This window comes from Euphorbia lathyris, chromosome 7 (genome assembly GCF_963576675.1).
Source record: "Euphorbia lathyris chromosome 7, ddEupLath1.1, whole genome shotgun sequence".
Classification (NCBI taxonomy): Eukaryota; Viridiplantae; Streptophyta; class Magnoliopsida; order Malpighiales; family Euphorbiaceae; genus Euphorbia; species Euphorbia lathyris.
The window spans coordinates 88,251,928-88,277,975 of NC_088916.1; the positions used below are offsets into that span (position 1 = coordinate 88,251,928).

Sequence of the window (26,048 nt, forward strand, 5' to 3'; positions counted from 1 at the left end):
TTAGTGTTATTCATTTAATTGGGGTAATTAAATTTAATCTAATCACAACTAATTGCATAGAATAAATATTATTGGTATTTATTTATGTAATTAGATTAGGATTGGATTAGTTTTGTAATTAACCAATTAACCCTAAACCAATTAGGTTTAGGAATACACTATATATATAAATTAAAACACTCTAAACCTAATCTAACCTACATATACATTCGGCCACAACAAAATTGAAAAGGAGGAGCACTAAAATTGGCGGCCCCAACTTCAATTGTGAAGATTTTCTTGGCTAATTACGAAATCTCTCCAGTTCTTCTTCGTTCTTCGGCTAGCACCGGTTCTGGCTCAATAGCTGTTCGTGCACCTAACTACGGAGATCTTACTACCTTGTGGATTCTTCAGCCGTCTCTAGAAGAGACAGTCCGGGTATGTTTATATCCTTAAACGGATCAAAAGGTTTTATTCAATCAATGGTTAACGGACAAAGATCGAACTCAAAGGGATTAGAAATAAATTTTAAACCGCAATTCCGCTGCGCTACAGTTGATTAACTGGCTATAATCCCTAACAAGTATTTCCTTAGGTTTGGCCTTTTATTCCGTCTCTGGCTCGACGGAATAATTTAGATGATATGTCCATAACGCCAATGTATGTATGTATGTGTGTCTGATGTATGCTAAAGCAAATCAAGACTAAGTTAGATTATGAGACTTAAATAAAAATCCCTCATTAAAAAGTTAAGTAAATAAGCAAGTTATTAGAATCGGTTGCCCCTCCCTAATATTATAATTCAGCCGGCAGTACTGGGGGCCTTTGGGTTGTTGGCTAAAGTCAAGCTCGGGGTCTTATGGTAACACCTGGATTATCGAAAATCGTTCTTTCATGAATATGGGGTAATACTTAAATTAGATTATGATAATAGGATGGGCAAACTCATGTTGTCATAAACTAATGGGCAAAATGGTTGGGATTAATATGAATGACATATTAGTTACTAATGTGGTTAGTAACCCAATAACCTAGGAATCACATTCGAGATGTGATTGATTGCATGAATCTACCTAACAAATGGGACTAGCTTGTTGGCCAAAGTCAAGGCGAAATCTCAGGAGTTAGGATCCTAGCTCACTAAAGGATTTGTGAAATTCTTCGAATTAATATGGAGGGTTATTAATTTGGCAAAATAGTGGGAGCAATCTGAAATAAATTAAAAGGCCTATAATTTTAGATTGTGATACTTTAAAGCAAATGAATGACATACGTCTACTCTTTCTCACTCTCAAGTTTAATTAAACACTCTTAAAATCATGACTAACACCAATCTGCAAAATATACTTACCGATAACAAGTTGAATAGTTCAAACTTCACCGAATGGTTTCGTAACCTCAAAATCGTTTTGAAGTTCGATAAAATAGGGTATGTATTTGATACATCGATACCCCCTATCCCTGAGGATGATGCTCCCAATCGATGCTTATCAGAAGCACAAGGCTGATGCCGATCATGTCGGATGCATCATACTTGCATCGATGACATCGGAATTACAAAGGCAACTATGCATGTTCCATCATCATGCACCTAAAGGAACTGTTTGGGAAACAGACCAGGTGCGAACGCTACGAGATATCCAAGTTGCTATATCGTTGCAAGATGCAAGAGGGCACATCTATAATGACACATTGTGTCAAGATGATTAGCTACATTACCAAATTTTCTAGTATTGGATTCGCGATGGATAACGAACTAAGTGTAGACTTAATTCTTCAATCCCTCCCAAAGAGTTATTCATAGTTCATCATGAACTATCAGATGAATAACTTGCAAACCTCTCTTGAAGAACTTGCAAATATGCTCAAGTCAGTTGAGCCCAATATTTAGAAAGACAAGGCTATACCGGCTCTTGTCATAGAGGGATCAAAGAAGAGGAAAGGGAATTCTCCCAATCCTAAACATCCCAAGAAAGGTAAGAAAGCCATGCCCACTAAAGTTAAGGGAAAGGAAGTGAAGAAGCCCAAAAGAAAGTGCCACTATTATGGTGACGTGGGGAATTGGAAGAGAAATTGTTCTTTGTACCGAGCTACCCTCCAGAAGGGAAAAGCCGGTACTCCAACGTCTGGTATGTTCTATAAAGAACAAACATTGCAATGTTTATAGAGATTCGATTTTCTATTTCTCAGGAATATCACAAAATGGGATTTATGTGTTGATTTCTGTTTTCGCAATTGATACCAAAAGACATAAGCTAGATAATTCAACTTACTTGTGGCATTATCATATAAACAAGAGACGCATGCTAAAGCTACATTCAGATGGGCTTATAGATCCAATTGATCCTGAATCATTGGAAACATGCGAATCATGTTTAAAAGGTAAAATGACAAAGACACCCTTTAGCAATAAAGGTGAGCGTGTATCAGACACTCTAGGACTTATTCATTCAGATGTATGCGGTCCTATGTCAGTCCAAGAAAGAGGAGGATTCAGATTCTTCATAAGCTTCATAGATGACCATACTCGATATGGTTACATCTACTTGATGAGGCACAAATCAGAAGCTTTTGACAAGTTCAAATGCTTCAAGAATGAAGTGGAAAATCAATTAGGAAAGAAAATAAAGACGCTTCGATCCGATCGAGGTGGCGAATATCTTTCAGATGATTTTCTGAATTATCTAACTGAATGTGGGATATGCTCACAATGGACACCTCCCTATACACCACAACACAATGGTGTACCCGAGAGGAGATACCGTACCCATTTAGATATGGTACGATCCATGATGAGCATCGCCTTACTTCCAAAGACGTTCTGGGGCTATGCCTTAGAAACCGCCCTCTTCACCCTGAACCGAGTACTAACTAAATCCGCTTGTTCCACACCATATGAATTGTTCGTTGGTAGGAAACCCGTGTTCTAATTTATGAGAGTATGGGGTTGTTCAGCGTATGTCAAACGCATTGCGTCCGACAAACTAGATTCTAAATCTGATAAATGTTTCTTCATTGGATACCCTAAGGAAACTATGGGATATTACTTCTATCATCCAGATGATCAGAAAGTAATCGTATCCAAGCACGCAACCTTCTTAGAGAAAGAGTTTCTCGAAGAAACACAAAAGGGAAACGTGATTGAACTCGACGAAGTTCAAAAGGAAAAAACACCGACTGAAACAACTGAAGCGGTTGAGGTACCCGAAGAAGTCCCATTAAATGAGACTCTAGTGGCACCTATTCGTAGATCACAAAGAGTTCGTGAACTCCCAGTTAGATATGGTTTTCTAGTGGGAGATGATAACGAGGTTCCCGTGTTTGACGATGAACCCGAAAACTACGAAGAGGCTCTTACTAGTCCAGATTCTAAAGCATGGCTTGAGGCCATGGATTCTGAAATGGATTCCATGTATACTAACCAAGTGTGGACTTTGGTTGATCCACCCGAAGGGATAATTCCTATTGGGTGCAGGTGGATCTTTAAAAAGAAGACTGACATGGATGGAAAGGTTAGCACCTACAAGGCTAGGCTGGTAGCGAAAGGATATCGTCAGAAACAAGGTGTTGATTATGACAAAACCTTCTCTCCTATTGCTATGTCCAAATCAATCAGAATCATGCTTGTTATTTCCGCTCACTACGATTATGAGATTTGGCAAATGGATGTGAAAACAGCTTTCCTAAACGGAAACCTGCTTGAGGATGTATACATGATGCAGCCTGAAGGTTTCATATCAAAGGATGCAAATAAAGTTTGCAAACTTCAGAGATCCATTTATGGACTCAAGCAAGCGTCTAGAAGCTGGAATAAGCGTTTTGACGAAACCATAAAACAATTTGGTTTTGAACAAAATTGCGAAGAAGCTTGCATTTACAAGAAAGCAAGTGGGAGCTCTATAGCATTTCTCATACTATATGTGGACGATATACTGTTAATGGGAAATGACATTGCTCTATTACAGTCGGTAAAAGTATGGTATCCGGTAACTTCTCAATGAAAGACCTTGGTGAAGCAGCTTATATACTTGGTATAAAGATCTATAGAGATAGATCGAGAAGACTGCTTGGTCTTTCACAGGCTACATACATTGAAAAGGTGCTAAATCGGTTTAGCATGCTTGAATCGAAACGAGGTAACTTACCCATGCTACATGGAATAAAGTTAAACAATCATCAATGTCCTAAAACTGATGATGACAAACGACGCATGGCTGTAGTCCCGTACGCCAGTGCGATCGGTTCGATTATGTATGCTATGTTATGCACTAGACCTGATGTAGCGTTCGCGTTATCTGTAACGAGTCGTTACCAAAGGAATCCGGGAGACGAGCATTGGATTGCCATCAAGAACATTCTTAAGTACTTGAGAAGGACTAAAGATATGTTCCTAGTGTACGGAGAAGGAGATCTGAAAATTGAAGGGTTTTCAGACGCTAGTCATCTCACAGATGAGAATGATTTTAAATCCCAATCAGGATACCTGTTTATCTTGAATGGGGGCGCGGTCAGTTGGAAAAGTTCCAAGCAGGGAAGCGTAGCTTTCTCTATGATCGAGTCAGAGTACATCGCTGCTGCGGAAGCAGCAAACGAAGCAGTTTGGATTAGAAAGTTCATTACAGAACTAGGTGTGGTGCCTGACATTGTCAATCACATTACTCTGTACTGTGATAACAATGGAGCCATTGCGCAAGCAAAGGAACCACGGTCTCATAATGCATCCAAGCACTACCTAAAGTGATACCACATCATAAGAGAGATTGTGGCTAGAGGAGATGTGAGAATAGAAAGAGTACCTACAGAGGACAACGTTGCAGATCCGTTGACAAAGCCTTTAACCCAGAAAGTACATGATCGTCATTTAGCTTCTACTGGGATAAGTTTTAGAAACAATTGGCTTTAGTCCAAGTGGGAGTATGTTGGGGTTTAGTGTCCTATAGACAATTGTTGCAGGATACAAACTTAATATAAATGAATTGTTCTTTATATCATTTGTTTTAATGAGATATATGTTTTATAACTATATAAAGGCAATCCCTTTAAGCACTAAATAAAGTCTAATAAAAGGAAATCTGTAAGTTTGTTTAAAGTGATTATAAAGTGTTCATATAAGCATGAAGTGAGACAAAACTTTATAATAAACTAATAAACTTAAAACCACCCCAAGTCAAGTGATATGTTTAGGATTGATATATCACTGTTGAGACTTGTATGTAACAATGTCTTCTGTCCGATAGAAAGCTGATCTCACAAGCTTCATATATATAGATATCTGGACAGTTACATAGATCCGATGAAACGTTGTTCATTAGGATTGGGGACCCGACTTGAGATAACAGGATGGATGGATTTATCCCTGTCACCTGTTCATCACATTGGTATTAATAGGTATAAGTAATCCTCAGACTCAAAGGATTGTTAATTAGTGATTCTGGATTTTGGAATGTGATACTTTGACTCTGTTCAAACACGATCCATAACAGAGATGACTTTGGGGTGTGTGCGGGCAGGCGTTGGGTACCATAGGAAGTAATTGCAGGATAGTTAACATTGGATTGAGCATTTGTCACTCCTGATAAATGGGAGATACGTCCAAGGATCGCTTGTGGAAGACTTGACTCTAAATCCTTGCAAGGTGATAGCTTAAGACTTGAAATGCAGATTTCACTTAACCTATCTAATTGGAGTTAACTCGGCCTGTACAAGTAAAACAAACGTCTCGCTATATATGACTTGACATTATCCATAGTCATAAGATTCTGTTCAAGGATGTAGTTGATGAATGATCGAATTATACTGTAACTAATACGGAAAGGTCAACGGCGGAATCAACCTGTCTTCTTATAACTCTGGGGGAATGTTTACGGTTCTCCCTATCACAGTCCTCGCACTCATTCCGTTATACAAAGATTAAAATTAACTTTGGGAAATTAATTTAATGGTTGTATACGGCTAGTAGTAATAAGAACCTAATGGGTCACACATAAGACTTAGAACCAAAAGAGGAATGGATGTTAATTAATAGATGGAAGCCCAATATAAAGGCCCAAATAGAAAAAGGGGAAATACATGCATTATATATATACACATATGAGAATTAATTTATTTTAGTCAATTATGATTAGATTATAATTATTGAATAATTAAGTTAGAAGGTTTAAAATGGTTAAATGCTTCTAAATATTATTTTACCAAACAACCTAATGTTATCTTTATATTTAGATATAACTTTAGATAATATTTATGAAGTTTTATTTTAGAATAAAACTATAAAGAAGTTATCTAAAACTGTGGATAATATTTATGAAGTTTTATTTTAGAATAAAACTATAAAGAAGTTATCTAAAAACCATAGATAATATTTATGAAGTTTTATTTTAGAATAAAACTCAAAAGAAGTAACCTAATTCTATCTAACTAAGGTTTTAGATACAAGAGGCTATATATATCCCCCCTTATAGGTATATTGGGTTAATCCGGAACAGAGAGAGAATTTCGACCAGTCTATTGTAGAAGAAGAAATTGCTCCGCTCGCTTCCATTCTATTGATTTCATCTCTTTCTCTTTATCCTTGATCTTGTGTTGACTTGTTAGAGGCAATCTATTTTGGTTGCTATTCATTGGTTGAGATTCTAACTTGTTTGATCTTGTCTTTTGGTTTGTGCTCGTGAACTCGGAACTAGAGTTGAGGGCACTTCGCTAGCAACTGTAGGTAGTTCTTCAAAAAGGTATTTCCTTCTATCCTTCCTTGTATGAAATAACGATTAACGGATCTTGGTTTAAGGAAATAGGTTAAAATTTTTATATTTCCGCTGCCAAACATTTGCCTATTTTCCTTCATATTCAACAGTTCCATCTTTTCAATTTAGCCTTGCTAGGCAAAATGTGCTGGGAATTGGTGCAAGGAGATTCCTTTGTGATTAATCTTCTGAAACAATGCTTCTTATATGGTTCAGGTCAGCCTCAGAGCTATCTGGTCAACTCCTCTGTTTGGATCTCTTGCAAGGCCTGTTTTCTGATTATAAAAAGCCAAGTCAAATGGTGGATTGGTAATGGCTCTTCCCTCAATTTTTGGACAGATGAATGGATCCTACCTTCGGTGGCGGATCAACTGAACCTGCTTGCAAAACAGTAAACAGGTATGTATAACTGTGTTAATGACTTCCTTGTTGGGGACCTTTGGGTCAATATTGATTTTTTGCCAATCAGGATCCGGGAAAATATAACTCAGGTTCGTCGGGATTTGGATGAATCAGACATTTGTATATGGAAGCCTTTTGTTACATGGCGCTTCACGGTGAAGCAATTCTTTGATCATCCTTCACCTCATGCACCGACGGTTCCCTGGGCTTGGTTCATCTGGAAAAATTTTATCCCTCCTTCGAGATCAGTTTGCTATTGGAAAATCCTACACGGTAAAATGGCGGCCCACGACGTTCTGATAAAATATGGTTTCTGCTGCGTTTCCAGATGCATCCTTTGCAAGGGTAGCATGGAATCAATTGACCACCTTTTCATAGTTTAGCCATTTGCTTCCACTTTGTGGACTTTTATTAGTAACTGGTTCAGGACGATTATCATCCCGACAGCCGACTTTAATGCATTCTTTGGACGATTATCATCCCCCTGTAAAATCATCGAATGCGGCGTGCTCTCTCTGCTAACTGGTCTTTGTCTGTTGTAACTTGTCCTTGGTTAATCTGGTAAATTCAGAATAAATCTGTGTTCGAAGATGAACTCCCTTCAATCCAAAATTTAGTCTTTAAGCTCAGATCTCACCTGTAGGAGTTAGAGTTTGTTGCCAGAAGCCGTCCGCAGATGCGCCTCCGTTAAGAAGGCTCACTAAGGGATAAGTGTACCCTGTCGTTATCAAGTAATAAAATCTGGACAAGTCCAGGTATCGAATCCACAGGATTTATTTACCACAAGTATCGAGCTACTTGGTCTCAGGTGTTATATAGGCTGTGTGGGTTTTGAGTTTGTTTTGTTAAGTTAATCTACTTCTAGTTGAATTATGCTACTCCTAGCTAAGTTATACTAATTCGACCTAAGTTATTTTACTCCTAATTAAGTTAAACTACTCCTAGGTGATCTTTCACTAATGCAATTACCCGAAGGAGCATGGTATGAACGATAGGTTCCCGCTATGGTTACTTTGTTTTTTACAAAGTACCGTTACTTGGTGTGGTTTTCACCATTGAATGATGGAGTAGAAAATTAAATCCAATGGTGAAAACCACACCAAGTAACGGAACTTTGTAAAAAGGAAAGTAACCATAGCGGACACCATGAACGATAATAATGAAGATAGATTATTAGGTCAATAGATTAAAAACCTAATCTAATTCACTTGTATTCAAGGCGATTAACCCTACTTACCATCCTGAAGTCTCTAGTGCGTGATTCCTTTGTAAGGCCGAAACTAGGTCTAAGGCTCAGCAATTTGGGCTTAATCAACTAAGAGATCGTCAATCTCCTAGGCTCTGACTAAGTCAGATTCAGCTCGCAATATGTGCCTACAAAATTTTGAGGCTTTTGAATAAGTTAAACCAATTGAATAAAGCGTAAGACAAAGATTAAACAAATAATCATAGAACAAAATAAGAGCTAAAATATTATTAAAGGAGAAGAATATTGTCACAGGATACAATTAGCCTAGGATTCATAGACTATATCAAATGGCACAAACATGGTAAGATAAAAGGTGATAAGAAAATCCCTTTCAAGGAACCTGTCTACCCTGCAGCCGGCTTCCTAGGTCTTAAGGATGGACCATGAATAATCCTCGATGGACTGAGCTTCGGAGCTTCGGAGCTTCTTCAATGGAGGTTGAAGGAGATGGAGGAGGTGGAGAGGATTCGTCAAGGGGGAAAATCTAAGGTAATTTACAATAATGAAAGATGTCTAATTTACAATTAGAAATTCCTATTTATAGACGCGGTTCGGGCCCTCTTTCTGACCTAATTCATATCCTTTTGCATGTGGGAAGTCGTGGGGTCAATCGTGTCTTCGTGGGGCCGGGAATCAATCTTTTAACTGATTCCCGCAGGGCAGCTCGCCGAGCTGGCCTCCAGCTCGCCCGAGTAGGCCCCTGAGGGCCTGCTCGGTGAGGTGGCATAACCAGCTCAGCGAGTTGGCCTCTAAAGGCCAGCTCGGCCGAGCTGACATAGCTAGCTCGCCGAGTTGGCCCTTTAAGGGCCTGCTCGACAGGCTGACAGTGCCAGCTCACCGATCTAGCCCCAAAAAGGCCATTTCGACGAGCGGGAGTGCCCAGAACTCCTTGCGCGACTGTTGGATGCCCCAAAACGCAACTTTCATCCGAACTCGTTCCTGTTTTTGCCTGCACATGCACGGAAACTCCAAATTACATTAGTCCCGAGGCTAAATTGACCCGCCAATTGCTTATTTCGAGTAAACACTCTATTTGGTGCGACTTTTGGCGGATCAATTTAGCTATAAAAGGTAATTGAATTTTAATGCACATGCTATTTTGGCCATATTTGCCAAAAACTTGATGCGCCTCCATTAAGAAGGCTCACTAAGGGATAAGTGTACCCGTCGTTATCAAGTAATAAAATCTGGACAAGTCCAGGTATCGAATCCACAGGATTTATTTACCACAAGTATCGAGCTACTTGGTCTCAGGTGTTATCTAGGCTGTGTGGGTTTTGAGTTTGTTTTGTTAAGTTAATCTACTCCTAGTTGAATTATGCTACTCCTAGCTAAGTTATACTGATTCGACCTAAGTTATTCTACTCCTACTTAAGTTATTCTACTCTTAATTAAGTTAAACTACTCCTAGGTGATCTTTCACTATTGCAATTACCCGAAGGAACATGGTATGAACGATAATAATGAAGATAGATTATTAGGTCAATAGATTAAAAACCTAATCTAAGTCACTTGTATTCAAGGCGATTAACCGTACTTAGCCTCCTGAAGTCTCTAGTGCATGATTCCCTTGTAAGGCCGAAACTAGGTCTAACGCTCAGCAATTTGGGCTTAATCAACTAAGAGGTCGTCAATCTCCTAGGCTCTAACTAGGTCAGATTCAGCTCGCAATATGTACCAACAAAATTTTGGGGCTTTTGAATGAGTTAAACCAATTGAATAAAGCGTAAGACAAAGATTAAACAAGTAATCATAGAACAAAATAAGAGCTAAAATATTATTAAAGGCGAAGAATATTGTCACAGGATACAATTAGCCTAGGATTCATAGACTGTATCAAAGGGTACAAACATGGTAAGATAAAAGGTGATAAGAAAATCCCTTTCAGGGAACCTGTCTACCCTACAGCCGGCTTCCTAGGTCTTAAAGATGGACCTTGAATAATCCTCGATGGATTGAGCTTCGGAGCTTCGGAGCTTCTTCAATGGAGGTTGAAGGAGATGGAGGAGGTGGAGAGGATTCTTCAAGGTTGAAAAGCTAAGGTAATTTACAATAATGAAAGATGTCTAATTTACAATTGGAAATTTCTATTTATAGACGTGGTCCGGGCCCTCTTTCTCACCTAATTTGTATCCTTTTGCAGGTGGGAAGTCGTCGGGTCAATCGTGCCTTCGTGGGGCCGGGAATCAGTCTTTTGACTGATTCCCGCAAGGCAGCTCGCTGAGCTGGCCTACGAAGGCCAGCTCGCCCGAGCAGGCCCCTGAGGGCTTGCTAGGCGAGCTGGCCTCTAGGGACCAGCTCGGCCGAGCTGGCCCCTTAAGGGCCTGCTCGATAGGCTGGCCCCTTAAGGGCCTGCTCGATAGGCTGGCAGTGCTAGCTCACCGATCTAGCCCCAAAAAGGCCATTTCGATGAGCGGGATTGCCCATAATGCCTTGCACGACTGTTGGATGCCCCAAAACGCAAATTTCATCCGAACTCGTTCCTGTTTTAGCCTGCACATGCACGAAAACTCCAAATAACATTAGTCCCGAGGCTAAATTGACTCGCCAATCGCTTATTTCCAGTAAACACTCCATTTGGTGCGACTTTTGGCGGATCAATTACCTATAAAAGGTAATGGAATTTTAACGCACATGCTATTTTGGCCATATTTGCCTAAAATAACCAGAAAACGAGCCTAAACAACGAAAAGTAAATAAAACATTTCCAATTTACAACACAAAAGCATATAAATGCGAGAATTGCTCTCTTATTCATGAAATAACGCTAAAAACCGTCCTAAAATCGTACCTGAAGATAGGGTTTTTTAACCCCTATCATCCGCCGCCTGCTCCGGATTATAAACTGGTGCGCTAGATTCCGCCGGGTTCGAAATGGATTAAAGTGAAACCGACGGGTCTGCTGAAGGAGCGCCGGGTCCAGCGGGTGCAGGGGGGATTTTTAGAAATGAGAGAGGCTTTGCTCGAGGGTGTTTTGCTTTTCCGATACCAGACAACTTTGCACACCTTGCGGAACTAAGAGCTGTTATTTTCGCCATTGAGATAGCTTGAGAGAAATAATGGTTTCATTTATGGATCGAATCAGATTCAAGCATGGTGGTTCACTTGCTCCGCCAACGCTCTTCGGTGGTGCCTTGGGAAATAAAGAACAGATAAATAAAGAACTGGTCTCAAGTGGGAAACCACTAGTATCGTAAAAATAGGCTAGGATATTGGGAAGTGGGTTGCAAATTATTGTATTTAATCCCTTGGGCTTTTCTAGAGAGGATATCTGAATTTTGAATTATAAATTTCTTATTGTGGTTTGTTCTTACCCGAAATAGAACTCAATTTCATTGATTGAAAATCATCTACTGATTGGGACCTAACATTGGTATCAAAGCGAGGTTTTCATGGCGAGCAACAAAGAGAGAATAGAGAATTTAGAGAAAGAAATCGGTAGTCTTCATGACAGTTTCACCAAAATAGAATTGGGAATTGCAGACAAGATGACTAAGATTGAAGAAGCCATCAGCAAGATGTCAGGATCGTATGGGCCAAATCATACTAGTGAAGGTAGCAACAATTCCAGGCACTCTGAAAATCGACACGTGACGGGTGAGGAGGAAAACAAGAAGACTTTTAGAGGAGGAAAACCGATGTTTTCTTCACAACTAGCCAAACTCAAATTTCCTAGGTTTGCTGGGGAGGATCCGACTGTCTGGTGTACACGAGTCGAACAATTCTTTGACTACCAACTGACCACCGAGGCTCAAAAGGTACCGTTAGCATCGTTTCACCTAGAGGGTGAAGCTAGTGAATGGTGGCAGTCTCTAAAAAGAACGTACAAAGAAGAGAGCATGGAGATATCATGGGCCATTTTTTTTGGAGGAGTTGTGGGCCAGGTTTGGTCCAACGAATTGTGAGGATTTTGATGATGCTTTATCCAGGGTGAAGCAGATAGGGTCCTTGCATGAATACCAAAAAGAGTTTGAATGCCTCAGGAACCGAGTACAAGGATGGACTCAAAAGGCACTGATATAATTAGTGGAATGGTTTTTGTGTTTTAAAGTTAGAGTTTGATGCAATGAAACTAATTTTGTTCTAAATCAGTAAATGAATATGTTGTTCTAGACATGTGCACCTAGTGATGTTCAATTTCCAATTCCAAATGATTATTTGGAGTTTCTCATATTTGGAGTTTGCCCTCGAATTCCATTACTTGCCAACTAAGAGTAGTTTAAGCTTCCCTATAACTTCGTCGCCAGATTAAAGAAAATTAGGGATAAGATATGTTTTTTTCCTGCCACTGGCTCCACCCTTTCTTAACTCTAGCTTTCCACGGGTGGGACTCAATCAAACTGTTCTTCTAGAAACAATGGGATACTGACAACACCAAAGAAATCTTATTTTTGGATTTAGTTTCAGACAAATCAATCTACTTAATCTTATAATTAATAAATTTTAATAACTTTTTTAATTGCAATATCCTTTCAAAAATCAAGCACAAACATAGTATGCATATCATGTGATTTTATTTTGTTTAATCCATTATTTTTCTCAATTAAGTACTTATAAGCCTAACTCCTTCCAAAGTCGTTGAAAAAAATAATGATTTTGTCCTTATCTTATAAAACAAGTTAATTTTGTCCATTCATAATTTTTTTGTGATTTTTATTTTGATAATAGAAAATTTGATTTAATTTTATCATTTTCAAAATAATTTCGAATAAAACGTGCCCACGGAATTTATTAGAAAATGATAAAATTGAACCAATATTTTACGGCAAGGATAAAAATTAATGAGATGGAGAATCCCAATAACCTGAAGATTAAAAGTGAGGTTTTCCTAAAAATAAATTTGATCCAAATTAAAATTAAATATGACTCGACAACACCACACGTAATCGATACTATCCCGATTAGGTTAATACGAGATTGATATGAAATTTTTTGGGTTGGACTACGGTTTAATCATTTTGACACTAATTCGAAATTGACACAACATGATCACAATACAAACTCAATAATTGCAACATGTGATATTTATGTTGTAAGTTTTTGTACATTTTTTTATTGGGATAAGGGTCAAATTTAACCATAACGCTTCAATCAAAGTGCATATTTAGCCCCTAACATATGAATTGATGCAAATTAAATCCTAATTTTTTCAAGCAAGACTAATTTTAGCAAAACACTGTTGAAAATTTAAAAAGATTGGTTTACTGTTATTTAATTGTCACATTGTATCTTCTAAATAAGTTTGTCAATAAATCGAAGCAATTTCATATATTTTTTAATTGTTGTTTATAACTATATTAATAACACTGTAATATTTTACACAATTTGATAAAAAAAATTGTGATTAATTTATATGTAGCAGATTTAGTTTTTAGCATTTTAGCAGAATTTTTACAATTTTTTTAGTAATAAACTAATAACCTAAAGTGGTAGTAAAATACAAATAAAACATGTTTTTTCTAATTTTCGATAATGTAGGACTAAAATTGATCTTACTTGGAAATATTATACTCAAATTTGCACCATTTTGTACGTTAAGGTTAAATCAACACTACACTTAAAAATATTAGGGTTAAATTAAAGACTAATATTTGGCCTAAACTCTTGCAGTGAGAGACACCCTGTGTCACATGTAAAAATAAATAAAATAAATTATAGGTAAATACTTATGAACTTTTAAAAATTTAGACAACAATTGAAGTTTTGAGGCTTTCGAATTTAATTATATAAAGATAGAAGTTATTAAATGCAATTGGACAAACATAGGAGGTTATTAAAGATAATTAGACAAAAATAGAGGGTGTAATTTAAAACTTTAAAACTTTAGGGAGTAGGTGAGGTTTGAGAGTAAGGGATGACATCACCTATATAACTGGACTTACACCTTTGCTCTTCTCAATCGCGGAATAGCAATTAGGGTTACCCAATGTTCATAGATATCTCCTCTTTGAGATCTGAATAACAGATAGCCCTTATATCAATTATGGACACGGTTAGGATTAGGGTTTATCTTCTCCAGAAAGTGGCGTAATCAAATCTATAGAAATCAATGGTTAGAATTAGGGTTTTTCTTCTCTATCAAGTTAGCATTCAACAATGGTTTTAAGATCTCATCTCTAACTGCTGGTTCGTCGGGTAAATTTCCAATGAGAATCAAGCTTAATTCGGTAGAAACCCTTCCTCAAGAAATAAGGGAGGAGCATCAAGTGATGGTTATTAACCCTACAAAATCATCTTCCAGATTAATAATCTCCATAACTTTATCTGCTAAAATATTATTAGCAAAAAAGGGTTGTGTTTGTTTACAGGTGAATTGAGCAATTGTAACTTCTTTATGTATTTTTGTTTTTTTGTTGCTCACTAATCCATATGTATTTTGATCCTATCTTTTTTTTGCAGGAAACTATCTTGCTTAACAAATCAAATTACTGCTTACAATTGTTTATGGTAAATCTTTGCACTTTTTCTTTGTTGGGTTTTATGTTTTAATGGCAATTCTGAAGATATAATGAGTTTTGCCGCTACCCTATCTTATTATATGTGTTTACAAATGGTGTATCATTATTAATCTTTCTTTAATTACTTGTTTACTATAGTGGTTTTTTTAAAATGATTATGCCAAAAGGTGAGAATTTGAGGATTGTAATTGTGATTTCAATAGATCTATTGTTAAATGTGTTTGCTTATGAGTGGCTTACATAAGCTGTCTGATGTGTTCTATGATGATATGATATGATTATTTGAAACCCTATATGTTTGTTTTAAACTGGATATGCTAATTTTTGTTATTAGATGTTGCTCTCTGGTGTGTTTTTCTATATAACCTAGCTATCTGATGTGTCTGGATGATATGATTACTTGAAATTGAAACCATAAGTTTGTTTATGCTTTTTTTGTTATGATAATTTTTTGATACAAATCAAGATTGTTTGTTATTTGTTGTGATGAGACTATGCTGGTGATGCTTGATCTGAATATTATCTAAATTTCATCAGACAATTATCTTTGTTGTAATTTCATTCATTTCCAACTAGTTGAGATTGCGGCTTTGGGAGTAACCATTTTTAGCTTAATTTGCAATGGAGAAAATTGCAGAGTCCAAATCGTGTTTGTTCATTTAGTAAAACATTAGCAATTGTTCATTTTAGTTTGGCAATGCTAGATATTTCTCTCAAAATACTAATTTGTTGTTTGTAACAAATTATTACGAAGTTGTTGGCGTCTGATTTTCTAAAATGGTATTATTGTTTTGCTTCAATTCAGTTGCATACTTTTAGGCAGATTGATTCAACTCATGTACTTTTTATGCTTTTCCTGTATTCTTGTTTGGTATTTTCTGGTAGTAATTCATTGCATTTGTAATGACTATATTATTTGGGTATTTTAATTGTTTGATCAACACCGAATGAATTTAAATCCATTGAACATCTTAATCTATTTCCATTGTTTCCAAGTAAAGAGAGCGAATTATGAGATGAGCATTTTTGAGGATTATATATGTGCTATGTTGCACTGAAACTGAATTTGAAACGAAATGCTTAAAAGCTAAGGAAGAAGAGTTCAACATAGTATATAAAAATGTAACTTGCTGGAAAAGAAAAATGTCTCCGTCTGTACAGGAAATGGAAGGATGATTTGAGCCATGTTAGGAATTCAATTCTTACGTTTACTGGCTTTTTAGATGCTTAATTAATTCCGATTTAGGAAAACTTATGCGCAATAATCAGTGATTCATCAGAGAAAGAGAAAAGAATTCTTGTTAGAATATTTTAGATTCCATTGAGACAAGATGAAGATAATAATTAATTAATTAATTATAAAACAGATGAAGAAATTAATTCTGTTTTTATGGTTGTTTCGTCTTTGATCTACATGTTATAGCCATAAACTGGAGACCTTTTTTGCTTAATTTGAAAAAGTTTGAGACTGATGTCGGTTGAAGTTGGTATGTTCCCGTACATGATGAAATCTAATTCGATCGAGGGCATTTCTTAAAAGCAAATGCCTTTATGTGGATGTCTTAGATTATCCATTTGTTTTATTATAATTAAAACCGCATCCTGCTTTTAGATCGTGATCCTTATTTTTGCATCCTGTCTGCAGTTAGTGGAAATCCAAAGCAAGGAGATTCAGATGGCGATGATTGCTCAAAGATTTTTTTTCTAAAAAAGATGGACGCAGCAATGGAGATTCAGATGCTCCATCATCTGGTTGCTGCAAGAAGAAATGGTGGTCATCCAGCTTTAATGTCCAATCACTATGTGCCTTGACAAGAGTGATGGCTTTGACAAGTTGTTGTGGCAAGCATATGTTTCTGCTAATAATTTTTTTGCACATAGGGTTATGAAGGTTATTAATCTTGAAGATGCTTTTGTATGGGTTCATGACCATCACTCTATGGTCCTCCTTACATTTTTGAGGAAGTGTTCCTACCGAGTTGAGCTTGGTTTCTTCATAAGTAGTTCATTAGAGACGAGATTATGTAAGCATTGCTCAATGCTTTGATATATTAGTGGAATGGTTTTTGTGTTTAAAGTTAGAGTTTGATGCAATGAAACTAATTTTGTTCTAAATTAGTAAATGAATATGTTGTTATAGACATGTGCATCCAGTGATGTTCAATTTCCAATTCCAAATGATTATTTGGAGTTTCTCATATTTGGAGTTTGCCCTCGAATTCCATTATTAGCCAACTAAGAGTAGTTTAAGCTTCCCTATAACTTCGTCGCCAGATTAAAGAAAATTAGGGATAAGATATGTTTTTTTCCTGCCACTAACTCCACTCTTTCTTAACTCTAGATTTCCACGGGTTGGACTCAATCAAACTGTTCTTCTAGAAACAATGGGATACTGATAGCACCAAAGAAAACTTATTTTTAGATTTAGTTTCAGACAAATCAATCTACTTAATCTTATAATTAATAAATTTTAATAACTTTTTTAATTGCAATATCCTTTGAAAAACCGAGCACAAACATAGTATGCATATCATGTGATTTTAATTTGTTTAATCCATTATTTTTCTCAATTAAGTACTTATAAGCCTGACTCCTTCCAAAGTCGATGAAAAATATAATGATTTTGTCCTTATATTATAAAACAAGTTAATTTTGTCCATTCATAATTTTTTTTGTGATTTTTATTTTGATAATAGAAAATTTGATTTAATTTTATCATTTTCAAAATAATTTCGAATAAAACGTGTCCACGGAATTTATTAGAAAATGATAAAAGTGAGGTTTTCCTAAAAATAAATTTGATCCAAATTAAAATTAAATATGACTCGACAACACCACACGTAATCTATACTATCCCGATTAGGTTAATAAGAGATTGATATGAAATTTTTTGGGTTGGACTACGGTTTAATCATTTTGACACTAATTCAAAATTGACACGACATGATCACAATACAAACTCAATAATTGCAACATGTGATATTTATGTTGTAAGTTTTTGTACATTTTTTTATTGGGATAAGGGTCAAATTTAACCATAACGCTTCAATCAAAGTGCATATTTAGCCCCTAACATATGAAGTGATGCAAATTAAATCCTAATTTTTTCAAGCAAGACCAATTTTAGCAAAACACTGTTGAAAATTTAAAAAGATTGGTTTACTGTTATTTAATTGTCACATTGTATCTTCTAAATAAGTTTGTCAATAAATCGAAGCAATTTCATATATTTTTTAATTGTTGTTTATAACTATATTAATAACACTATAATATTTTACACAATTTGATAAAAAAAGTTGTGATTAATTTATATGTAGCAGATTTAGTTTTTATCATTTTAGCAGAATTTTTACAATTTTTTTAGTAATAAACTAATAACCTAAAGTGGTAGTAAAATACTAATAAAACATGTTTTTTCTAATTTTCGATAATGTAGGACTAAAATTGATTTTACTTGAAAATATTATACTTAAATTTGCACCATTTTGTAAGTTAAGGTTAAATCAACACTACACTTAAAAATATTAGGGTTAAATTAAAAACTAATATTTGGCCCAAACTCTTGCAGTGAGAGACACCTTGTGTCACATGTAAAAATAAATAAAATAAATTATAGGTAAATACTTATGAACTTTTAAAAATTTAGAGAACAATTGAAGTTTTGAGGCTTTCGAATTTAATTATATAAAGATAGAAGTTATTGAATGCAATTGGACAAAAATAGGAGGTTATTAAAGATAATTAGACAAAAATAGAGGGTGTAATTTAAAAATTTAAAACTTTAGGGAGTAGGTGAGGTTTGAGAGTAAGGGATGACATCACCATATAACTGGACTTACACCTTTGCTCTTCTCAATCGTGGAATAGCAATTAGGGTTACCCAATGTTCATAGATATCTCCTCTTTGAGATCTGAATAGCAGATAGCCCTTATATCAATTATGGACACGGTTAGGATTAGGGTTTATCTTCTCCAGAAAGTGGCGTAATCAAATCTATAGAAATCAATGGTTAGAATTAGGGTTTTTCTTCTCTATCAAGTTAGCATTCAACAATGGTTTTAAGATCTCATCTCTGACTGCTCGTTCGTCAGGTAAATTTCCAATGAGAATCAAGCTTAATTCGGTAGAAACCCTTCCTCAAGAAATAAGGGAGGAGCATCAAGTGATGGTTATTAACCCTATAAAATCATCTTCCGGATTAATAACCTCCATAACTTTATCTGCTAAAATATTATTAGCAAAAAAGGGTTGTGTTTGTTTACAGGTGAATTGAGCAATTGTAACTTCTTTATGTATTTTTGTTTTTTTGTTGCTCACTAATCCATATGTATTTTGATCCTATCTTTTTTTTTTTTGCAGGAAACTATCTTGCTTAACAAATCAAATTACTGCTTACAATGGTTTATGGTAAATCTTTGCACTTTTTCTTTGTTGGGTTTTATGTTTTAATGGCAATTCCGAAGATATAATGAGTTTTGCCGCTACCCTATCTTATTATATGTGTTTACAAATGGTGTATCATTATTAATCTTTCTTTAATTACTTGTTTACTATAGTGGTTTTTTTAAAATGATTATGCCAAAAGGTGAGAATTTGAGGATTGTAATTGTGATTTCAATAGATCTATTGTTAAATGTGTTTGCTTATGAGTCGCTTACATAAGCTGTCTAATGTGTTCTATGATGATATGATATAATTATTTGAAACCCTATATGTTTGTTTTAAACTGGATATGCTAATTTTTGTTATTAGATGTTGCTCTCTGGTGTGTTTTTCTATATAACCTAGCTATCTGATGTGTCTGGATGATATGATTACTTGAAATTGAAACCATAAGTTTGTTTATGCTTTTTTTGTTATGATAATTTTTTGATACAAATCAAGATTGTTTGTTATTTGTTGTGATGAGACTATGCTGGTGATGCTTGATCTGAATATTATCTAAATTTCATCAGACAATTATCTTTGTTGTAATTTCATTCATTTCCAACTAGTTGAGATTGCGGCTTTGGGAGTAACCATTTTTAGCTTAATTTGCAATGGAGAAAATTGCAGAGTCCAAATCGTGTTTGTTCATTTAGTAAAACATTAGCAATTGCTCATTTTAGTTTGGCATTGCTAGATATTTCTCTCAAAATACTAATTTATTGTTTGTAACAAATTACCACGAAGTTGTTGGCGTCTGATTTTCTGAAATGGTATTATTGTTTTGCTTCAATTCAGTTGCATACTTTTAGGCAGATTGATTCAACTCATGTACTTTTTATGCTTCTCATGTATTCTTGTTTGGTATTTTCTGGTAGTAATTCATTGCATTTGTAATGACTATATTATATGGGTATTTTAATTGTTTGATCAACACCGAATGAATTTAAATCCATTGAACATCTTAATCTATTTCCATTGTTTCCAAGTAAAGAGAGCGAATTATGAGATGAGCATTTTGGAGGATTATATATGTGCTATGTTGCACTGAAACTGAATTTGAAACGAAATGCTGAAAAGCTAAGGAAGAAGAGTTGAATATAGTATATAAAAATGTAACTTGCTGGAAAAGAAAAATGTCTCCGTCTGTACAGGAAATGGAAGGATGATTTGAGCCATGTTAGGAATTCAATTCTTACGTTTACTGGCTTTTTAGATGCTTAATTAATTCCGATTTAGGAAAACTTATGCGCAATAATCAGTGATTCATCAGAGAAAGAGAAAAGAATTCTTGTTAGAATATTTTAGATTCCATTGAGACAAGATGAAGATAATAATTAATTAATTAATTATAAAAGAGATGAAGAAATTAATTCTGTTTTTATGGTTGTTTCGTCTTTGATCTACATGTTATAGCCATAAACTGGAGACCTTTTTTGCTTAATTTGAAAAAGTTTGAGACTGATGTCGGTTGAAGTTGATATGTTCCCGTACATGATGAAATCTAATTCGATCGAGGGCATTTCTTTAAAGCAAATGCCTTTATGTGGATGTCTTAGATTATCCATTTGTTTTATTATAATTAAAACCGCATCCTGCTTTTAGATCGTGATCCTTATTTTTGCATCCTGTCTGTAGTTAGTGGAAATCCAAAGCCAGGAGATTCAGATGGCGATGATTGCTCAAAGATTTTTTTTCTAAAAAAGATGGACGCAGCAATGGAGATTCAGATGCTCCATCATCTCGTTGCTGCAAGAAGAAATGGTGGTCATCCAGCTTTAATGTCCAATCACTATGTGCCTTGACAAGAGTGATGGCTTTGAGAAGTTGTTGTGGCAAGCATATGTTTCTGCTAATAAATTTTTTGCGCATAGGGTTATGAAGGTTATTAATCTTGAAGATGCTTTTGTATGGGTTCATGACCATCACTCTATGGTCCTCCTTACATTTTTGAGGAAGTGTTCCTACCGAGTTGAGCTTGGTTTCTTCATAAGTAGTTCATTTTCCTCGTCGGAAATTTATCAAACTCTACAAGTTGGAGACGAGATTATGTAAGCATTGCTCAATGCTTTGATATATTAGTGGAATGGTTTTTGTGTTTAAAGTTAGAGTTTGATGCAATGAAACTAATTTTGTTCTAAATTAATAAATGAATATGTTGTTCTAGACATGTGCATCCAGTGATGTTCAATTTCCAATTCCAAATGATTATTTGGAGTTTCTCATATTTGGAGTTGGCCCTCGAATTCCATTATTAGCCAATTAAGAGTAGTTTAAGCTTCCCTATAACTTCGTCGCCAAATTAAAGAAAATTAGGGATAAGATATGTTTTTTTCCTGCCACTAACTCCACTCTTTCTTAACTCTAGATTTCCACAGGTTGGACTCAATCAAACTGTTCTTCTAGAAACAATGGGATACTGACAGCACCAAAGAAAACTTATTTTTAGATTTAGTTTCAGACAAATCAATCTACTTAATCTTATAATTAATAAATTTTAATAACTTTTTTAGTTGCAATATCCTTTCAAAAACCGAGCACAAACATAGTATACATATCATGTGATTTTAATTTGTTTAATCCATTATTTTTCTCAATTAAGTACTTATAAGCCTGACTCCTTCCAAAGTCGATGAAAAAAATAATGATTTTGTCCTTATCTTGTAAAACAAGTTAATTTTGTCCATTCATAATTTTTTTTGTGATTTTTATTTTGATAATAGAAAATTTGATTTAATTTTATCATTTTCAAAATAATTTCGAATAAAACATGTCCACGGAATTTATTAGAAAATGATAAAATTGAACCAATATTTTACGGCAAGGATAAAAATTAAGTCATTTTATAAAATGAGAGGGAGAATCCCAATAACCTGAAGATTAAAAGTGAGGTTTTCCTAAAAATAAATTTGATCCAAATTAAAATTATATATGACTCGACAACACCACACGTAATCGATACTATCCCGATTAGGTTAATACGAGATTGATATGAAATTTTTTGGGTTGGACTACGGTTTAATCATTTTGACACTAATTCGAAATTGACACGACATGATCACAATATAAACTCAATAATTGCAACATGTGATATTTATGTTGTAAGTTTTTGTACATTTTTTTATTGGGATAAGGCTCAAACTTAACCATAACGCTTCAATCAAAGTGCATATTTAGCCTCTAACATATGAAGTGATGCAAATTAAATCCTAATTTTTTCAAGCAAGACCAATTTTAACCAAGCGCTATTGAAAATTTAAAAAGATTGGTTTACTGTTATTTAATTGTCTCATCGTATCTTCCAAATAAGTTTGTCAATAAATCGAAGCAGTTTCATATATTTTTTAATTGTTGTTTATAACTATATTAATAACACTGTAATATTTTACAAAATTTGATAAAAAAAAGTTGTGATTAATTTATATTTAGCATTTTAATAGAATTTTTACAATGTTTTTTAGTAATAAACTAATAATTTAAAGTGGTAGTAAAATACTAATAAAACATGTTTTTTCTAATTTTCGATAATGGAGGACTAAAATTGATCTTACTTGGAAATATTATACTTAAATTTGCACCATTTTGTACGTTAAGGTTAAATCAACACTACACTTAAAAATATTAGGGTTAAATTAAAGACTAATATTTGGCCCAAACTCTTGCAGTGAGAGATACCCTGTTTCACATGTAAAAAAAAAATTATAGGTAAATACTTATGAACTTTTAAAAATTTAGAGAACAATTGAAGTTTTGAGGCTTTCGAATTTAATTATATAAAGATAGAAATTATTAAATGCAATTGGACTAAAATAGGAGGTTATTAAAGATAATTAGAGAAAAATAGAGGGTGTAATTTAGAACTTTAAAACTTTAGGGAGTAGGTGAGGTTTGAGAGTAAGGGATGACATCACCTATATAACTGGACTTACACCTTTGCTCTTCTCAATCGCCGAATAGAAATTAGGGTTACCCAATATTCATAGATATCTCCTCTTTGAGATCTGAATAGCAGATCGCCCTTATATCAATTATGGACACGGTTAGGATTAGGGTTTATCTTCTCCAGAAAGTGGCGTAATCAAATCTATAGAAATCAATGGTTAGAATTAGGGTTTATCTTCTCTATCAAGTTAGCATTCAACAATGCTTTTAGGATCTCATCTCTAACTGCTCGTTCGTCGGGTAAATTTCCAATGAGAATCAAGCTTAATTCGGTAGAAACCCTTCCTCAAGAAATAAGGGAGGAGCATCAAGTGATGGTTATGAACCCTACAAAATCATCTTCCCGATTAATAACCTCCATAACTTTATCTGCTAAAATATTATTAGCAAAAAAGGGTTGTGTTTGTTTACAGGTGAATTGAGCAATTGTAACTTCTTTATGCGTTTTTGTTTTTTGTTGCTCACCAATCCATATGTATTTTGATCATGTCTTTTTAATCACGTGTTTATGTTTAATAAAAGAAATACGTTTAATTGATGGAATTGGTTTGGGTAAATTAGGATTGGATAAGAATATTATATCGAGTTTAGAGAACAGTTATGTCTTGAGATTTTGATTATAAGACAGATACTTCCGTAATTGGAATAAATAGAAGGTATAAAACTTATTTTCATTAAGCAAAGAAATCAACTTTAACTTTATAAGATTATGGACATGTAATAATATAGGAATTTATTCAATTAAATGGCTTTGAACCGTAGAAATCTCTCTGGATCGGAGCTGATTTCTACCTTAATCAAACTAGTATTTTATGTCTGATAAGCCGCCATCAGCGATCATATCATCCATAAAAACTAAATCTGTCAAGTGTTCAACAAAGTTCTTATATGAATAAGATGGAATAGAACGTTTTAATAAAAACACCAATTTATCATTTTGAAAATCATTTTGTCAGAACAATATCAAAATAACAACAGTAAGAATGTATTGAATAAATAAGTATGTCATTAATTAAATGTGAATTTTCACAAGTTAACAGAGAAGTAAAAACTTGGATAGCATTGCAACGAAAATTTTGAGATCCTGGTTGTCAATCTTTCCCTCAAACTCCGTAGGTTTGTCAGACCTCAAACGCTTCAGCCGTCAATCCTTCTCACTGAATTTTCGGAATAGAGACTGGTCAGTCCACTATCAGAATGAAAACTTGTCTCTGATCTACCTTTGAAACTAAACTAATACTGTGTTTATAACTAATCTAATAACAACTTGTGTACAGCAAGTTTGTTTACACAGAAATGTAATCTAACTTTCTGACTCATTTCTGAGTCAGAGTTTCTTCAAAATAACAACTCTCTAATTTCTCTAACTATTTTCCAACATAACCAACATTTTAATTTCTGAAATGGATCACTTATTTATAGTTGTTGAAGGGTTGTAAATGATGGGTCGTGTCCGTTGGTGAAGGGTCGCTTTTATCCAAATGAACAGACGCGTTTCTTCGCTGTCTCATATGAGATTCCGAAAATCTCATATGAGATTCTGAAAATTTCAGTCGCGACAGGGGGTGCAGGGGCGAGTTGAAAGTTGCATTTTTTCCCGTGACGCCTTTCATAAGTCGCGACTGAGATTATGAAAATCTCAGTCGCGATAGGGACTTGTCTCCCCTTCTCTGGACTGCTTCTTATCCTCATTGAGCGTTCTTCTGACTAATATGCATTCTTGGTACGTTTTTTAGGTTTTTCCTCCATTTTAGCTCCGTTTTAGCTCCTATTTGGATTTAACCAAATAATTAAGTACATTGCATCAAAGAAGTGAATAAAGACGTAAAAGTATTCCAAATGAATATAATTAGTACGATTTCAATGTAAATTTAACGTATTTATATAGGATATTTTAGGTATATTTTGGGCTTAACATCAGCACTATCAGGTTAGCCCTTGCTCCCCAAATTAAGATGATTGTATTGACGGAGACATCTCCGAAAGAGTTATGGAATAAGTTGGAGAGCACTTATTTGTCGAAGTCATTGGCTAGCCGGTTGTGTCCGAAGATGGATATGTACACACTCAAAATGGAACAGGGAGGTAACATTCTTGACCACATTAATAATTTTAATCAATAGGTGTGTCAGTTATTGAGTATTGGAAATAAGATTGACGATAAAGAGCAGTCGTTGCTCATGTTAGCTTCTTTGCCTAGATCTTTCAAATCCTTAGTGTAAACGATGTTAGTGGGGAAGAACACGTTGCACCTAAATGATGTTATGGCGGCTTTGAAAGAGAATGAAAAGATGATGCGAGAAGATGACAGTTGTCCCAAGATACTCATAGCTGGAGAGAGTGGAGAAAGGGGGAGGAACTATAAGAAGAGTGACTGTGGCTGGAGATCAAAATCTCGACAGAAGGATATGAGTACTGTTGAGTGCTTTTATTGTGGTGAATCCGGTCACATGCAATCTCGTTGCCCACATTTTTTGGAGGACTTGAAGAGTCTACGGAAGGGTAATGGTAAAAATGGTGAATCCTCAACTAATGTGGTTGAAGATCATGATTTTTTATTGACGGTTGCTGATGATCTTGTTGAAGATCATTATGATTGGGTGTTAGATTTGCTGCTGATATTCATATTTGTAGAGATCGAGTTTGTTTTGACACTTTACTAGTTGATGGAGATTTTGGCTACATTCGGAGCGGGAGCAATTGAAGATGACGATTAAAGGCATCGGAAGAGTTCGCCTGAAGCTCCAGAATGGTGTAGTAAAAAACTTGCTGATGTGAAGTTTGTGCCTAGTGCTAGAGCCAGTATAATTTGGTTGGGAGAGTTGGCTTCACGTGGGTACAAATATGTT

General features: G+C 35.0%; 1 long non-coding RNA gene across 1 annotated transcript; it reads left to right on the forward strand.

Annotated features, from left to right (window-relative positions):
• Positions 1-18,866: 18,866 nt before the first annotated feature.
• LOC136201552 (uncharacterized) lies at positions 18,867-21,414 on the forward strand. The gene is made up of 3 exons (XR_010673903.1): positions 18,867-19,096; positions 19,192-19,239; positions 20,896-21,414. It is a non-coding gene; the product is annotated as an uncharacterized lncRNA (long non-coding RNA).
• The last annotated feature ends 4,634 nt before the right edge of the window (positions 21,415-26,048 follow it).